A 16,652-nucleotide genomic window follows, 5' to 3' on the forward strand; every position below is an offset into this window, starting at 1 on the left:
GTGCAGCTCCTGCCTGGTCCCCGGATCCGGCCCGGCAGAGCGGCTCCTGCCCAGTCCCCGGGTCCAGCCCCGACGTCAGCTGGGTGGCTCTGGTCCCAGCCCCAGCCCAGCTGGGCCCCCACCTCCAGGCAGCAGGGTAAGGGAGCAGGGAGCGGGTGTTGGAAGAGGGCAGGGGAGTTGGGGGGGTGGATTAGTGTTGGAGCGGTCAGAGGGCAGGGAACAGGGGGATTGAACGGGGGCAAGGGTCCCGGGGGGGGCAGTCAGGAAGGAGAAGGGGTTGGATGGGGCGGTGTGGGGCAGTAAGGGTAGGGATTCCAGGGACAGTCAGGGGACAGAGAGAAGGGGTGGCTGGATGGTGTTGGGGTCCTGGGGTGCCATCAGGAATGAGAGAAGGGGTTGGATGGGGTGGCAAGGGGCAGATAGGGACAGGGAAGGGGGATGGATAGGGCACAGGTCCCGGGGGGGGGCTGTCAAGGAACATGGGGAGGTTGGATGGAGCAGGAGTCCCCGGGGGGGGGAGGGGGCATGACCCCTCATGGGGTGAGGAGGAGGGAACCGGTTGTTAGTATTTTGGCAGCACATCACTGATCGGGTGGTGTTTGTGGTAGAGTTGTATATATATATAGGGAAGAGGAGCTCAGGCCGGGAGAAGAAAGGAAGACGCCCCCATCTCTGTTCTGCTCACTGACACACAGGGGGCTGAAGGTCAGAGATTCCCCAGCATAGAATTGACGGCCAAGGAACCGTCACGGTGATCCAGTCTGGTTTCCTGCACAGCCCAGGCTGGCGAATGTCCCCCCGTGAGTTCACCATGTAGCCCATGACATCTGGCCTGGAAAGAGCTGCCCAGATGTGACTGGCCGAGTCGTTTATGATCTGAGCTTGGTCCATGCTGAAAGCTTAGGTCGACAGAACGGTGATGCTCAGCTGAGTGCTTTGATCCTTCCGGTCAAAGAACCAAACCCCTGGCAGCCCTACCCATGAGCCCCTGGCCTAAGTGACCACAAGAAGACTGGGGATGCAGCCCCCCAGGGATCCTGGGCCCAGCCTTGTCGGGGTTACAAAGACTCTGCCATGCAGGAGGGAGGAAGGGGAGCCCTTGAGAGCAGGCCGGCCTCTGGGTGAAGGACTTGGAGCAAGGAGTCAGATCCTGCCACCATCCGATACCACCGGGGCAGTGCAGATTCCAAGAAAGTTCCCCGCAGTAGCGGGACCATCCCCCACTGGCATAGACAAGGCCTCAGAGCATCTCTGCTGTATCTGGGTGAGGGAGGAGGAGAACTGCGTAGTGTGAGAATCACACCTGGCATTTGTGTGTGGGGCAGACCCTTAGTTTCCCAGGTCCCACCAAGTCATTAAAGTTTGTGATGCCCTCAGATACCATGGCAAGAACTCCAGAGACAGGTGCAGGCAGTGAGTCCATCGTTCAGCGCAGCACAGTGCTGGGTTAGAACGGCGGGTGTGAAATACGTCCTGGAGTATCACCCCACAGCGAGAAGGAAAAGACGTATTGCCTGAGGCAGGGCTGCCGTGGAGAGCACAGTGTGTGATCATGGAATCAAAGGCGGTAGCACACTGCAAATGCACCAGGGATTGAATTAAGCTTCTAATGGCAACGTGTGTCCTGGCTTTTCCTAACTTCTCAGTGCTTGAGTGGGCAACCTCCATGGTGTGCTTGGAACGTAGATTTTTAATTCAAGTATTATGTCTACACACACACACACACACACACACACACACACACAGAGCCAAGCAAATTCTTCTGTGACTAAAGCATCTGACAGCCCCCCAGTCTCATGCGGACAGGCTCAGCAACGGGTAACTTGACCATACCATAAGGCTTGGGACCTATGAACTTTGGCACAGATAAATGACCCAACAGTCACCCCTAAATTTGAGGGGCCTGGGAACAGAGTGTTTAAAGGGGCGGTTTGTCCGTAACGACACCAGCCAGCCACAGGGACGTGAGCTAACCCCGGCTTTGGGATATTGTAGGACGGGAACGTCTGCAGATGTCTGACCACAAGCCGGCCATGGCAAGGAATTGACGTGTCTGAGAATAAGCTGAGATCAGTAACATCCTAACCTACAGGAGAAGGCACCCCGACATTGGCAGGGTGAGGAGATACAGATAAGGCGCAGGGGAGAAGCCCCTACTGAATAGGCATTAGGCACAGTGGCATCAGTATAACATATTTAAAAGTCGTACCCTAGCTTGTGGGCAGGGGGTGAGTGAAATGTAGCATTTGGGGGTCCCCAGATCACAGCCACTGGAAACGATGAGGCAGGTGATGGTGAGGAGGAAGACAATGGCTAACGTTTCCAGTTGTTCCATAAGGGGCATGTGTGGGGATGAGCAGATGGGCATTGTGTATTACCGCTGTCCTCCTTCCTGGGCTGGAGCATTTGGGACTCTGCTAAATGTGCTAATCCATTATTAGAAACACAGAAGGTTCCTACAGTGCAAGGGCTGCAACCGGCTCCATCAGGGATCCTAACTGAACTGCAATTTTAATAACACTGGGATGGATCTAGGGCCCAGAATCTGCCAGACCTCCCAGCGAGCACTGGGAATTTGTAAGTAATCAATAGAATTAACATACGATTCCGAGCTCGGGCTGCAACGCGCAGGAATCAGGTGCTGCGTGGGCCATGCTGGGCGGGGGTCAGGAGAGCAGCTTCACCAGCAGCAGCCCAGTCAGGCCAGGCAGGTAGAGGGCGAAGGAGAATCGCCCCAGGGCCGGGCCGGCCCCACTGGGGGGTGTTTTCTCCGCAGGTTTGGAGGTCGCCTGGGTGAACACGTACGTGTAGATGGTAGAAATCCAGGTGGTTAAACTTTTAATGTTTTGTGCAGATGCAGTAGCGCAACCTTTTGCAACAAATGTTGCTTGATATGAAGGAGCTGTACCTGAGGGAGAAAACCAGCCTGTATTAGGCAGGGGCAGCTCTGGTTCCTTCTCTGCCCCAGAACCTCTGTCTCCACCATCCAGCGGTTCCCACCTCTGCCTCCCGTTCCCACCCCCCGGTGCTCTCCCTGCTTCGCTGTAACCGGCCACGGCAGAGCGGGCATCTGGTCCCCTCCTGCCTCCCCCGCGCCCCTTTCTGCAGCTCCACACGAGACTGAAGCTGGAGTTTGGAACCAGCTGATCTCCGGGGGCAGCTCCTTCCCCAGCACGCGGCCCCCCGGGGAACACGCCCGGCTCTCACCGTCCCCGGCAGCCCCAACCGCTCGGTTCAGTTATTTTATAAACACCCCAAAGCGCTGGGAGTCCTGGACACACACTGAGAACAGGAGCTTCCGCACTGAGCAATAGCTTAGTTGCGTTAAACATAAAGGGAGTGGGGTCTAGTGGTTAGAGCAGTGGTTCTGTGAGCCAGGACTCCTGGGTTCTCTCCCCAACTCTGCATCATCGAAATAACAGCCCTTCCCATGGCAAGAGACTGTGTTGTCATAACGCCAGGGGCAGGGCGGCACCGCTGAGAGGCGGGAGCTGGCCTGGAAGGGAAAACTCCCCAATTCCTCTCTCCTTCCCCCTGGACAAGAAACCCCCTTGGCTGCCCTTACCCTCCAAGGGCCCAGCACAGGCCAAGGGTCTGGGAGACTCTAGGGGCTTGTCTACACGACAGTTTACAGTGGTATAAGTTATGTCACTCAGGGATGTGAATAAGCCACTCCCCTGAGCAAGTTTCACCAACCTAAGTGCTGGTGTGCACAGCGCTATGCTGGCGGAGGAGCTTCTCCCAACGACGGACCTGCCGTCGCTCGTGGAGGTGGATTTATTATGCCGACTGGAGAGTTCTCTCCTGCCAGCACAGAGCATCTTCACCAGATGTGGTACAATGGTGCAGTGTAGACTGGCCCTAGGTTTCACCAGCTCTCTGGGGAGCAGGGCCGGCTCCAGACCCCAGCGCGCCAAGCGTGCGCTTGGGGCAGCGTGCCGCGGGAGGGTGGCAGGCGGCTCCGGTGGACCTCCCGCAGGCATGCCTGCGGAGGTCCACCGGAGCCATGGGACTGGCAACCGCCAGAGCGCCCCCCGCAGCGTGCTGTCCTGCTTGGGGCAGCGCAATTCCTAGAGCTGCCCCTGCAGGGGAGTTCCTGAGGTGTGAGATTCCTGGGGTAGCTCCCGCTCTGCAGCCAGCTGGCAGCATTTACCTTTCTCTAGGTACCCAGCGAAATCGACGCAATAGGTCTCATCCCCGGTACAAGGGGTTATTTGGCTGTGGCAGGGATCAGAGTTCAGAGCGAAGCAGGTTGGGCACTGCAGCCCATTCGCGGTGGTGCTCCCCGTGGGCGCTGAGAACTGAGAGAGAGAGAGACACATGGTTACACGGTGGATTAAAGTTCATTTATCTCGTGTTGTGCACCTGTTGTCCCACATTGCCCATGCATGCAAAGGCCCCACCCCCAGCCTGACGGCACATCTCTGTCTGTCTGTGAAACGGCAACCTCTGAACCTCACAGCCAATAAATTCCAGAATTTCTGGGCATTTTCTAGGCACCCAGGGCCAGAATTCTGCCGTCTTTGGGAGAAATCGGAACCCCACCCCCACCCTCGCCAGCTGATCAGCCCAGCCACCTCTGCGACTATCTCAGATCAAACAACTGGTCGATGGCCCCATGACACCCCATCTCTGCTCATCCCAGCATCCCCGGGGGTGTAACATAGAATCATAGAATCATAGAATTCAAGATCAGAAGGGACCATTATGATCATCTAGTCTGACCTCCTGCAAGATGCAGGCCACATAAGCCGATCCACCCACTCCTTAGCAAGCGACCCCTGCCCCATGCTTCGGAGGAAGGCGAAAAACCTCCAGGGCCATTGCCAATCTTCCCTGGAGGAAAATTCCTTCCCGACCCCAAATATGGCGGTCAGCTGAACCCCGAGCATGCGGGCAAGACTCTCCAGCCAAACCCTCTGGAAAAGGTTATATCATACCATTGGCCCATTGTACTATTTACCAGTGTGGCACTTAATTGACCTATTGACTAAGCCCGTTATCCTATCATACCATCTCCTCCATGAACTTATCTAGCTTAATCTTAAAGTCATGGAGGTCCTTCACCCCCACTGTTTCCCTCGGTAGGCTGTTCCAGTATTGCACTCCCCTGATGGTTAGAAACCTTCGTCTAATTTCTAGCCTGAATTTCCTGACTGACAATTTATATCCGTTTGTCCTCGTGTCCACATTAGCACTGAGCTGAAATAATTCCTCTCCTTCCCTGGTATTTATCCCTCTGATATATTTAAAGAGTGTAATCATATCTCCTCTTATCCTTCTTTTGGTTAAGGAAAACAAACCGAGCTCCTCAAGTCTCCTTTCATACGAAAGGCCTTCCATTCCTCGGATCATTCTAGTGGCCCTTCTTTGTACCTGTTCTAGTTTGAATTCATCCTTCTTAAACATGGGAGACCAAAACTGCACACAATACTCCAAATGAGGTCTCACCAACGCCTTATATAACGGGACTAGCACCTCCTTATCCCTACTAGAAATACCTCGCCTAATGCAACCCAAGACCGCATTAGCTTTTTTAACGGCCACATCACATTGCCTACTCATAGTCATCCTAGGTCCTTCTCCTCCTCCGTTACTTCCAACTGGTGCGTCCCCAGCTTATAACTAAAGTTCTTGTTAGTCATCCCTAAATGCATAACCTTACACTTCTCACTATTGAATTTCATCCTGTTACTAATACTCCAGTTTACAAGGTCATCTAAATCTCCCTGGAGAATATCCCGATCCTCTTCCGAATTGGCAATACCCCCCAACTTGGTGTCATCCGCAAACTTTATCAGCCCACTCCTACTCTTGGTTCCCAGGTCAGCAATAAATAGATTGAATAAAATCGGACCCAAAACCGAGCCTTGAGGAACTCCACTGGTAACCCTCCAACCGGACAGTTCCCCTTCAATACTTCCCTTTGCAGTCTCCCTTTAACCAGCTCCTTATCCACCTCTGGATTTTCATTTGATCCCCATCTTTTCCAATTTAACCAGTAATTCTTCATGCGGTACCGTATCAAACGCCTTACTGAAATCCAGATATATTAGATCCACCGCATTTCCCTTGTCTAAAAATCTGTTACTTTCTCAAAGAAGGAGATCAGGTTGGTTTGGCACGATCAACCTTTCGTAAATCCATGCTGTAATCTATCCCAGTTGCCATCGGCCTCATGCTCCGAACCACTCTCTCTTTTAAGATTTTTTCCATGACTTTGCATACTACAGATGTTAGACTAACAGGCCTATAGTTCCCCGGGTCACTTTTTTTCCCCTTCTTGAATATAGGAACTACATTAGCTAATCTCCAGTCAGTCGGTACAATCCCCGAATTTAGGATTTATTAAAGATTATCGCTAACGGGCTAGCAATATCCTCGCCAATTCCTTAATATTCTAGGATGAAGATTATCCGGGCCCCCCGATTTACTTCCGTTAAGCCGTTCAAGTTTGGCTTCTACCTCAGATACTGTAATGTCTACCCCCATATCTTCATTCCCATCGGTCCCTCTATCACTATTCCTTAGCCCTTCATTAGCCTCATTAAAGACCGAGGCAAAGTATTCGTTCAGATATTGTGCCATTCCAAGATTATCCTAATCTCCACTCCGCTTAAAGTTTTAAGCGGTCCACTTCTTCTTTCTTGGTTTTCTTCCTATTTATATGGCTAAAAACCGTTTGCTATTGGTTTTAATCCTCTTCGCTAGGTCCATCTCCACTTGTCGCTTTGCCTTTCTCACAGCTTCCTGCACCCTCTGACCTCAATAAGGTAGGTTTCCTTGCTGATCCCTCCCATTTTCCACTCCTGGTACGCTTTCTGTTTTTCTTAATGACCCTCTAAGACGCTTGCTCATCCAGCTCGGTCTAAAACTGCTACCTATGAGCCGTTTCCCTTCTCGGGATACATGCCTCTGACAACTCCTGCAACTTCAACCTGAAGTAACCCCAGGCGTCATCTGCCCTTAGATCCCTAAATATGTTAGCCCAGTCCACTTCCCTAACTAGTCGCCTTAATTTAGTAAAGTTAGCCCTTTTGAAATCGTACACCCTAGTCTCAGATGCACTATTGATTATCCTCCCATTTATTTGGAAACGAATTAGCTCATGATCACTCGAGCCAAGGTTGTCCCCTACAACAATTTCCTCAACAAGGTCCTCGTTACTCACCAAAATCAAATCTAAAATGGCATCCCCCCTCGTCGGTTCAGCAACCACTTGATGAAGGAATTCATTAGCTATCACGTCTAGGAAAAGCTGAGCCCTATTATTATTACTAGCATTTGTTTCCCAATCTATATCCGGGAAGTTAAAGTCCCCCATGATCAAGCAGTTCCTATTAGTGTTTACCTCCTTAAAAACATTAAAGAGCTCTCTATCCGTCTCCAAGCTAGATCCTGGTGGTCTATAGCACACCCCAATCACTATCCCGGGTGAGGCTCTGGTAGTTTTCTTCCCCAATGTGACCATTGCCCAAACAGACTCTGTATTATCCATTGCATTGCTAGTTATCTCATTACATTTCACCTCATTATTGATATACAGTGCTACTCCCCCACCTTTACCTTTGCATCGGTCTTTCCTAAACAGCACATACCCTTCCATACCTGTACTCCAGTCATGGCTACCGTTCCACCATGTTTCGGTTATTCCTACGATATCCGGTTTCAATTCCCGGACCAGGAGCTCCAGGTCCTCCATTTTGTTACCTAAGCTTCTCGCATTGGTGAACAAACATCCTAATTTTTCCTGTTGGGCTCCTCTCACTCTTTTCACCCAACTCGGTAGGGACACAGTACTTCCAGTATGACTTATAGATCTAGTATCCATCCCCCCCCTCTTCCTTACACGAAACTGCCCCCCTCTGGCTATATCTGTTGTTATCTTGTTGTCCTCACTCCCAATGTATGAATTTGGCGTGGAGAGCAGCAGGACCTCTCCCGGTGACATGGTGACACCCGGAATGACCCATCTCCCAGAAATAAAGGAGGATGGTGAGGGGGAGGGGGAATGTGGGTGAAGGGGGAATATACACAGACCTGGCATGGAGGGTAGGGGGGACTGGGGCAAAAAGGGGTGGGGGTGCCCTGAATGGCAGAGCAGGGGAAACTGGAATAAAAAATTGTCTCCAAGGCATTCCAAGAATTTGTTGGACAATCTGTGCCCAGCTGTGTTATTTTCCCAACAAATCTCTGGGTGGCTGAAGTCCCCCGTCACCACACGTCCTGGGCTTTGCATGATTGTGTTAGTTATTTAAAGACAGCCTCATTCACCTCTTCTTCCTAGTTAGCTGGTATGGAGCCATCCACTACCATGACATCCCCCTGGTTTTTCCCCTTGTATCCTTCCCCAGAGACTTTCATCACATCCGTCTCCTATTCCCATCTCAGCCTTAGAGCAGGTGCAGAGACCTTTGCTATCCAAGGCAACCCCTCCTCCCGCAATCCCTGCCTGCCTGCCCGAAGCAAGCTGTGCCCCTAGGTGTGGATATCCCACCCGTGTGTGTTCTCCCCACACGGCTCTGTTACGCCAGTGATGTCACAGCTGGGATCACTCACTGCTTCAAACGCTGAAAGCGACAGGAAACCACATTGTTTGGGGAAATGGCAAACGGGTGGTTTTGAATTGTTCGCACAAGGGCCGATGGGACTAAACTGGCCGGCGATGAACAGCGCCAGGGCTCCGAACCCAGTTTCCAGCTATCAGACAAGGGAGGTCTTGGAGCAGCTTCCCACGGGAAGAGTTGGGGGCAAAGCCCCCAGCTAGTTTGAAGGTGGAGCCTGACAGGTTCAGGGAGGTTTAGACTGGAGCCCATCCCGGCTGCTGCCCCCTCTCTCGCGTGCAGCCCTCGCCCGTCTGATTTCACATGGGCCCCAACTGTTCCAGCCCCTGGTTTGGGGACCTGCCAGCGACAGGCATTTCAGTGGCGACAGAAATGACATTCGAGTGAATGGACGTTGGGGGCAGTAAAGGGGAGAAATGGGAACAAATACAATTGTGCCGGGGCTGGTCCATATGACCCATTTGACTCTGGCAATGGGTGAGGGGATGTAAGGGTTCGGCGGGGTGTAAATCTACCCTGCCTGCCACGGCCCAGTTGTCCACGTGTGCCCTGCTGACGCATGTGAACCGTTCGTTAATGTGCTTTGAGCTGGTGCCCTTCGAAAGTGCTCAAATGATCTGTTCACGAGCATCAGCAGGGGGCACACGGAGAGCTGGATTCACACCCCAGCTCAGCGCCATCTCACTGTGCGTGTGGACAAGCCATTAAAGAGGGATGGTAAAAACAGACCCATAACTTACCTGGCAGTGTGCCCGAGTTACAGTTATCTGCGTTGTTGCATCATTTGGTGCTGCAGATACTTGCCCTTCCCAGCAGTGATAGTGACGGAGTCTTTTATGCCACTGTTATAGTCACTCAGACAGCATCTGGAGAAGCCCGTGAACTTTGACCCATCTGTTGTAACTAAGAAAACAAAGAACAGAAATGAGAGGCTGGGAGGGCAACCTCGAATCGGAGCAGGGAGGTTATTTTTTACCTCCATATTTGGCCCTGGCGACGCTGCTGGGATCCCGTGTCTAGTTCTGGGCCCCACCATTCAGGAAGGAGGTCAGGTCGGTAGTGGGGAGGGGTCAGAGAAGAGCCATGAGGACGATTGAAGGGTTAGAAAACCTGCCTTAGCGCGAGAGACGCCAGGAGCTCGATCCGTGGAGCTGAACACAGAGACGGTTCAGGGGTGACGTGGTCCCCGTCTGCCAGAACGGGGAACAAACATTCACTGACGGGCTTCTCAGTCGGGCGGCGGAAGGTCGGACGCCGTCCCGTGGCTGGGAGTTGGAGCCGGACACACTCAGACTGGGAATAAGGGGAAGGTTTTTCACAGGGAGGGTTGTTAACCACTGGGACGATCTCCCAGGGGCCGGGGTGGATTCTCCATCAGGGACAATGTGTAACGCCAGATGGGAGGTTTCTCTCCCAGCTCTGCCCTAGGGATGATCTGGGGCAGGTCTCTGGCCTGTGCTGAGCCGGGGGTCAGATGAGACAATACCAACGTCTAGGACTCGGTGGCCGTGTCTGCACTGCAGAGTGAACCCGGGTTAGCCACGCCCTGGGGTGAGCGTCCGCACCGCGAAGCCTCCCGGGGGTTGGATCCACCCGGACACCACCCGGCCGGTGCTGCACTAACCCCGGGGCAGCACTAGGCCTTTGGGGACATGTCCCAGGGCTCCTAGCGCTGCCCTGAGCTGGGCCGTTCTCTGCCGCGAGTCTCTGCGACGGCGTCTCTGCCTGAGAGCCGGGTAGAGCCGGAGCCGGCTGCAGGGAACGTGGGGTTTGAAACATCACCAAGGGATGTGTAAACCGGCAGGTGATTTCAGTGCAGCAAAATGGGACAAGCAAAAGGGCAGGAAAACATAGGCCCAAAGGAATTATGGGAAGGCATTATGGAGGACTCTCAACATCGCTGTGAGGTTTACTCTCTTTAATGTAATGGAAGGATGAACAGAACTGGGTCTGTAACTAAGGTTTTTTATTCCAAAGGGCAAACATTGAGAAATGACGGGAACTAGTGAAATCCGCCGGCCTGAAGAGCTCAGGGAGCTGAACAAAGAGAAGGTTTGGAATCTCTTTAAGTCAAGTGGGCAAAAACTGCCTTGAATTTGCACCCCAAGCAAGGGGAAGAAAGTTGTAAGGCAGGGCTCCAGCCCTGAGCAGGGGACTAACAGCTTCAGACAGGACCGTGGGAGCAAGCCGACAGTCTACAAGGGATCTCAGCGCCAATCTCCTGTTTTTAACACATTTCAGAATGTGCATTTCCACCAAAGCAGCTTCGCTTGTGGCAGCGCAGCCATCCATTGGGGAGCTGAAAACTTAGTGAAATCCTGGCCCCACTGAAGCGAATGGGAGATCTGCAATATGGGGCCAGGATTTCAAACCTCCATGTCTTCCAGTCACTACATAAGACACAGTAACGTTGCCTGAGCATTGAGCACAGACTGAGTGTTCTGTGCCGGGTGAATGTGCTTTGTTGATGGACTGTGTTGGGGTTGGCCTTAGCGATGAGGTGAGGCTGGTGACAGGATGTGACTGGATTGACGGCAATGTCACCTACCCAGTGTATTTTCTTCTGCCACCGTAATGCAGCCGCCTGTAGCCTTTGGTACTGTGCAAAGCTCTGCCACACTCTGGCAGGTGTCTCCTGCGATGATGCACTTGTTACATTTCAGATTCTCACCTGGAGAAAGAAGAACAAGTGTTTCCTTCTTACTGTGGCGTGACAGTGTCACTGTGACATGTCCCTTAGCCCCAGTCTTCCCCCTCTGCTCCAAATGAGCCGAGGCGTTAACAGACCCAATTTCCTCCCAGACAATCGGCAATTGCACAATTTCAGCCGCTGGACCAGCGGTACTGGGGGGTCAAACTGGTGATGGGTGAAGGGGCTGATGCTTTTTTGAAGCTCCGCCCACAAAATAAGCTCCGCCCGCCCATAAGCTTCCGTTGTGCAGGTATTTACAGTACTGGAGAGTCGCTCCCTTCGCATCCTGTGTTGGCAGAGTCTGTCGCACCGCCAGGGGTTCCAGGCAGCCCCCATGGTCCTCACTGACTCCTCAGATGCCTCTCCCCCATTTCTATCTCAGGGATGCCATGCAAGCCCCCTACCTCATGCCAGGGGCTCTGTGTACCCCATCCCACATGTCTCCCATTGCCCCCACCCCCATGCCAGGGGCTCTGTGTGGCCCCCATTCCTCCTCCCCCACACTATCATCCATCTTTCTGTCTGGAGATCAGCTGCTCAGGGTGTAACATGTTACGCTTCATGGGGACACTGACAGAGCTGGGCTGGGGGGATTGATGGGCTGGAAGATGTCAATGGCGCCACCAACTGTGATGCCAGAAACTTTGGAATTGATCACATGCAGGATTCAGATGTTATCACGATGCACAGAAATAGGGAAATGCCATTGAGGTGAAAGCAGCCAGGCTCTCTAGGCTCTCAGCCGGCCAGCAGAGGGGTCTGACGGAAAGGTTTGGGGTGCAGAAGCCATTGTCTTGGCCCCCAGACTCATGAGGATTGATCCCCATTGACAAGGCTCCCAGATGGACTAGACCCCAGGTTTACAGCCCGGTTACACGGCCCTGAGCCTCCGGGACATAAAAGTGGCTTAAGGAAAAGCCAACTTTGCACACATCCCTCTGGATCAGCCCTGCCATTGCAATATATGGGGAATGGGAAGGGTGGAAATTGTCAGGCAAAAAACTGTGTTAAACAGAACAAAAGGATGTTCCTTGTCCCTTATTCTCTGAATTACCATAGACAGAAGTAGCATTAACCCCCGCGCATGGGCATGCACAGACCTCTTGGGGACATGTAAGTGTATAATCACTGCCCTTTAGTCCTTATGTACAAACAGCTTCGCAACTTTTCTTTTAGAGAGGCTTAGATTTTCGGGCTATGACGATGATCATAGCCTGAAACCAGAGAACCTCACCCAGCCATTCCTCCCTGCAGCCCATATCTGATAGTTGAGCTTTTTAGAAGGACGTCCAATCTCAACGTAAAGATTCCAAGTGATGGAGAATCCACCCCCCTCCTCTTGAGAACCTGCTGCCAGGGTTAATTCCACCTTGGACTGGTCTAAATTCAACTCCCAGCCATTGGAGCTCATTCGGCCTCTGTTTGCTCGGTTGGAGAGCCCTCTGCTACCGGAAATTGTAGGCCTGATTCCAGGTCACACTCAGTCCCCTAACAGTGTAATTTACTCCTGTATTTAGTCCCCTTTCTGCTGCCAAAGCTGGGCAGAGGGGCCTTCGAGGAAATAAGAATTCAGGGCAATGTCCCGTAATGGTGCCCCTCAGGCCTGGTCTACACTATACAGGTTGTTATAGCTACGGCACTTGGGGGGGGAGGGAGATCCACACCCTGAGCACTGCAGCTAGGCCGATCTAGTCCCTGGAGTAGGTGCAGGTCGATGTGTGGATCCCACAGGGATAGAAAAACCTCGTCCATTGGCATAGGCGGTGTCTTCACTATGGGGCTCTGCCGGCCCAGCAACAGCGCTGCGGGTAAGTCACTACAGCAGCCGTAGTATAGACAGGGCCCTGTACCCCACCCAGCGTTAATCCCCCCTCCCTGCATAGATTGTTCCCAGGACTGGGGATCCGGGGGGTGTAAAGTTTCCAAGTCCAGAGGGGGGGTTACATGGCCACAGCAGCGAGTGACTCACCTTGTGCACTCGTTGTAGCTAGGAGAGCAGGGAGCAGGCAGAGGATGAAGGAAACCATCCTGGTGCTGGGAGGCACCCTGGGCTGGGCTCGGAGCTGAACGGAGCTTCTCACGGCTGACACAGCGAGCGCTGCCAGAAGGGAGGAGGCGAGAGTCAAGAGGGAAATGAGGAGGAAAAGGGAATAACAGCCGAGATCTTGGAGGGGTGCGGAAGCACCAGCCAACAGAGCCGCACAAATAACCGATTTTATGATTTGCTGGCAGTTCCAAAAGATCGGGAAAAATCATTTTTGGTTGACCCAAAATTCTCGTCCAACTGAAAAGCTGTTCGAAAAAATGGTTTTAGTTCATTTTCAAGCATTTTAAAACATTTGTAAATTGGTTTTTAAATTTAAAATTTCCATCAACTTTGAAAGGAGTTAAAAAAAATTGATTAATTCTGGAGGTGTCCAGACAGAACATTTCCATTTTTCAGGATTTTTTTTCTAGAGTTTTTTTCCTGCTGAAGCAATGAAATCGACACAAACCTGCATTTTTCAGTGGAGAAAAGTTTTGGTTAGAGAATTTCTCCCAGCTCCTCATGGCACAGACATGCCCAGCAGTAGCAGAGCGGGGGCTCCGGGACATCTGGAGATGGGCGCTCGGTAGGGCAATCCCTGTAATAGTCATTGCTCCGGACGGAATCGTGGTGACCAGCAAAGCGGAGACGTCAAATGGAGCCAGTGAGAGTCACGGAGACACGACCTGCCCCTGCCTCACATCTTGTTACACCAAATAGATTGAATGTAGAAGGAAACAGTTAAACAGCAAGTCAGCCTATAGCCTGGGTACGTATTGCCAGACGGCCAGGGCCCCAGCCAGCCCATGGGTCCATTGACTTCAACAGTTACCCTGGTGAACACTGGCTGGGGATCCGGCCCCTTGAGTCTGATGGAACTAAGGCCCATTGACCGCAGCTGAGATCTGGGCCATGGACCCCAATGGAGCTACAACCCATTGACCCCAGCTGGGATTTGGCCCCATTGAGTCCAGTCGAGCTATGGCTGATTGACCACACCACGGCCCTGGCCCATTGACTCCAATGGAGCTACCGACCCCAGTTGGGATCTGGCCCATTGACTCCAATGGAGCTATGACTGATTGACACCAGCTGGGAATCGGGCCCAGTTTTCACTCCCTCGTCCGTATTTGCTCCAGGTCTGCACTGTCCCTTCTGACATGGGGCGACCAGCACGGCCTGTGGGGCGCCAGGGTCAGAGCATCCTGCTGGTCTGCAGAGGGGCACTGCAGTGTTTTCACATTATCTCCATCCCCTTGGGCAGCCCAACGGCTTCTTCGCTTTTCTCTTCTGCAGCCGCACAGCGAGCTGAGGTGTCCACTGATCTTCCTACAGGGATGCTCAGGTCCCTTCCCTGAATCAGCTGGGTTCAGTTAGAACCTGTCAGGTCTAGGAGGCTTCAAACCCCTCTGCCCCCATGTGCGTTATTTTGCATTAATCAAAACAACTTCACCTGCCATCGCATTGCCCATTGACCCAGCTCCGTTCGATCTCCCTGAAGTATCCAAAGAACCTCAGTAAGTTGCCTCCTCTGCAGATTTCACCCACCTCCTTCCTCACCCCCTGTCAGATCATTTGAGTCACTTGAACGCTGGGTCTAGCATAGAGCTTGGAGGCCTCCACTCTTAAGCTTTTATCCCTGCCACTTGCACCTGAAATATATCTCCAGCCTTTACCCACTTTCAGCAGATCATCAGTGATGACAAGCAATAATTTAACACGGCATTAAAAACTCTTACCTTCAGCCGCACCACGGTTCCGTTCACCTCCAACTTCTCTGTAATATCGAAGAGATGCACTAACCTGTCGAGCACGGCCCCTTCCTCGCTATATAGCCAATGCCACAGTCTGATTAATCTAGAAACTGAGAGTAACAGTGAATGATTTACTGAAATGTAATAAATTGCACGACCCTCATACCTGGGCACTCCCTCTTCAAATACAATCCAGATCGACCCTTTCTCAATCCATCAGCTATTGTTTTATTGAACTTGTCCCATACTGTTCGTGCAACAGAGATAAGAGGCGATACACAGCTCAGTCACAGGGGTAGAGGTGCAACGTTCGCATACCAGAGGTGTTTATCCACATCCTGAGGTGCTGTAAATGATAGAGGAACGGGTAAATTCACAGCAGCTGGGGATCCGGCTCCATTGATTCCACTGGAGCAAGGACCAATTGATACCAAATGGGGGTCGGGTGAGATTGTCAGAATAAAACTAAGGATGGCCATGGAGTTGGCCCCATTACGACAGCTCCCCGCCCATTCCCAGAACAGGTTGTTAAATTTCTTCTCATTAAATTGTGTTAATATTAATTGGGGAAAGATTTTCTTATCTGCCCCATACCAGGGGGTGGCATCAAACTGGTCTCAAGAGCACGACATCACACCCAGCTGGAGGAATTTAATTACAGAATAACTGAGTGGAGAAGAGCGTTTTGACCTTGATTGCTTCCAGGCCAGTTTTGCTCTTGGAGATCGTAGAGATGGGTAGGGGGCTTCCACACAGAATCCAGGTGTTAGGCTCTCCAGGAGTCTAACGAGAGAGAGTGGCTGGAGATCAACTGATGAACAGTGCAATGGAAAAGCTAGGGATTAGTTATAACCACATATGAACTCCCAGCTCAGATTCAGCCAGGCGGTGGTGGTCTCCTAGTGGCACCTCACTGAATCTGCAGCCTTGTTCTCTAGGATCTCGTCTGCCATTGAACGCACATGAGTAAGGTCGGGTGGATACCAGAAACGTTTGCTGGCACAGCTCTGCGGGTCGGGGCGCGTGATCTCCTGGGACATTGCTGTGCAGGCCAAAGCCCCAGCATGGGGCAGTTATACCGGCAGAAAACCCCTTTTACCCATAGACGTTATTTCTGCCTCCTACTGATGCTGTCCCACGGTGTGTAACTGAAACATTCATTGGAGCAAGAGCCTGAGTCTCCCAACCTCCAGGTCCATCCTTCTCTCTCTCGTGTGCTCGTTCGCTGTGACCCAATAAACAGGGGGACTCTCACGTAGGAGCAGGGAGGGGATTTTCCCTCTGGCTTTGGCCCTGGGGCGACGCTGCTGGGATCCAGTGTCCAGTTCTGCAGCCCACGGTTCAAGGGGGTGGTTGGTCGGTTGCAGAAGAGCCACGAGAATGAGGAAAGAATTAGAAAACCTGCTTCATCGCGACAGACTCCAGCAGCTCGATCCACTGAGCTTAGCACGGAGAAGGTCCAGGGATGACCTGATCCTGGCCTGTCAGTTCCTACACAGGAAACGAATATTTGTTAACGAGCTGCTCAACAGAGCAGAGGAAGGTCTGACGTGATCCCATGGCTGGAAGCTGGAGCTGGACAAAGTCAGACTAGGAATAAGATGAACGTGTTTACT

The 16,652-nt window shown here is 52.4% G+C and overlaps 1 long non-coding RNA gene across 1 annotated transcript; it reads right to left on the reverse strand.

The window, feature by feature from the left end:
- Window positions 1-2,555: 2,555 nt before the first annotated feature.
- On the reverse strand, window positions 2,556-4,648 carry LOC120389997. Its single transcript, XR_005591007.1, has 3 exons — window positions 4,578-4,648; window positions 4,154-4,301; window positions 2,556-2,908 (listed from the first exon to the last, which is right to left on the reverse strand). It is a non-coding gene; the product is annotated as an uncharacterized LOC120389997 (long non-coding RNA).
- Between the last annotated feature and the right edge of the window lie 12,004 nt (window positions 4,649-16,652).

This window comes from Mauremys reevesii, linkage group 24, assembly GCF_016161935.1.
Source record: "Mauremys reevesii isolate NIE-2019 linkage group 24, ASM1616193v1, whole genome shotgun sequence".
In the NCBI taxonomy this organism is placed as follows: Eukaryota; Metazoa; Chordata; order Testudines; family Geoemydidae; genus Mauremys; species Mauremys reevesii.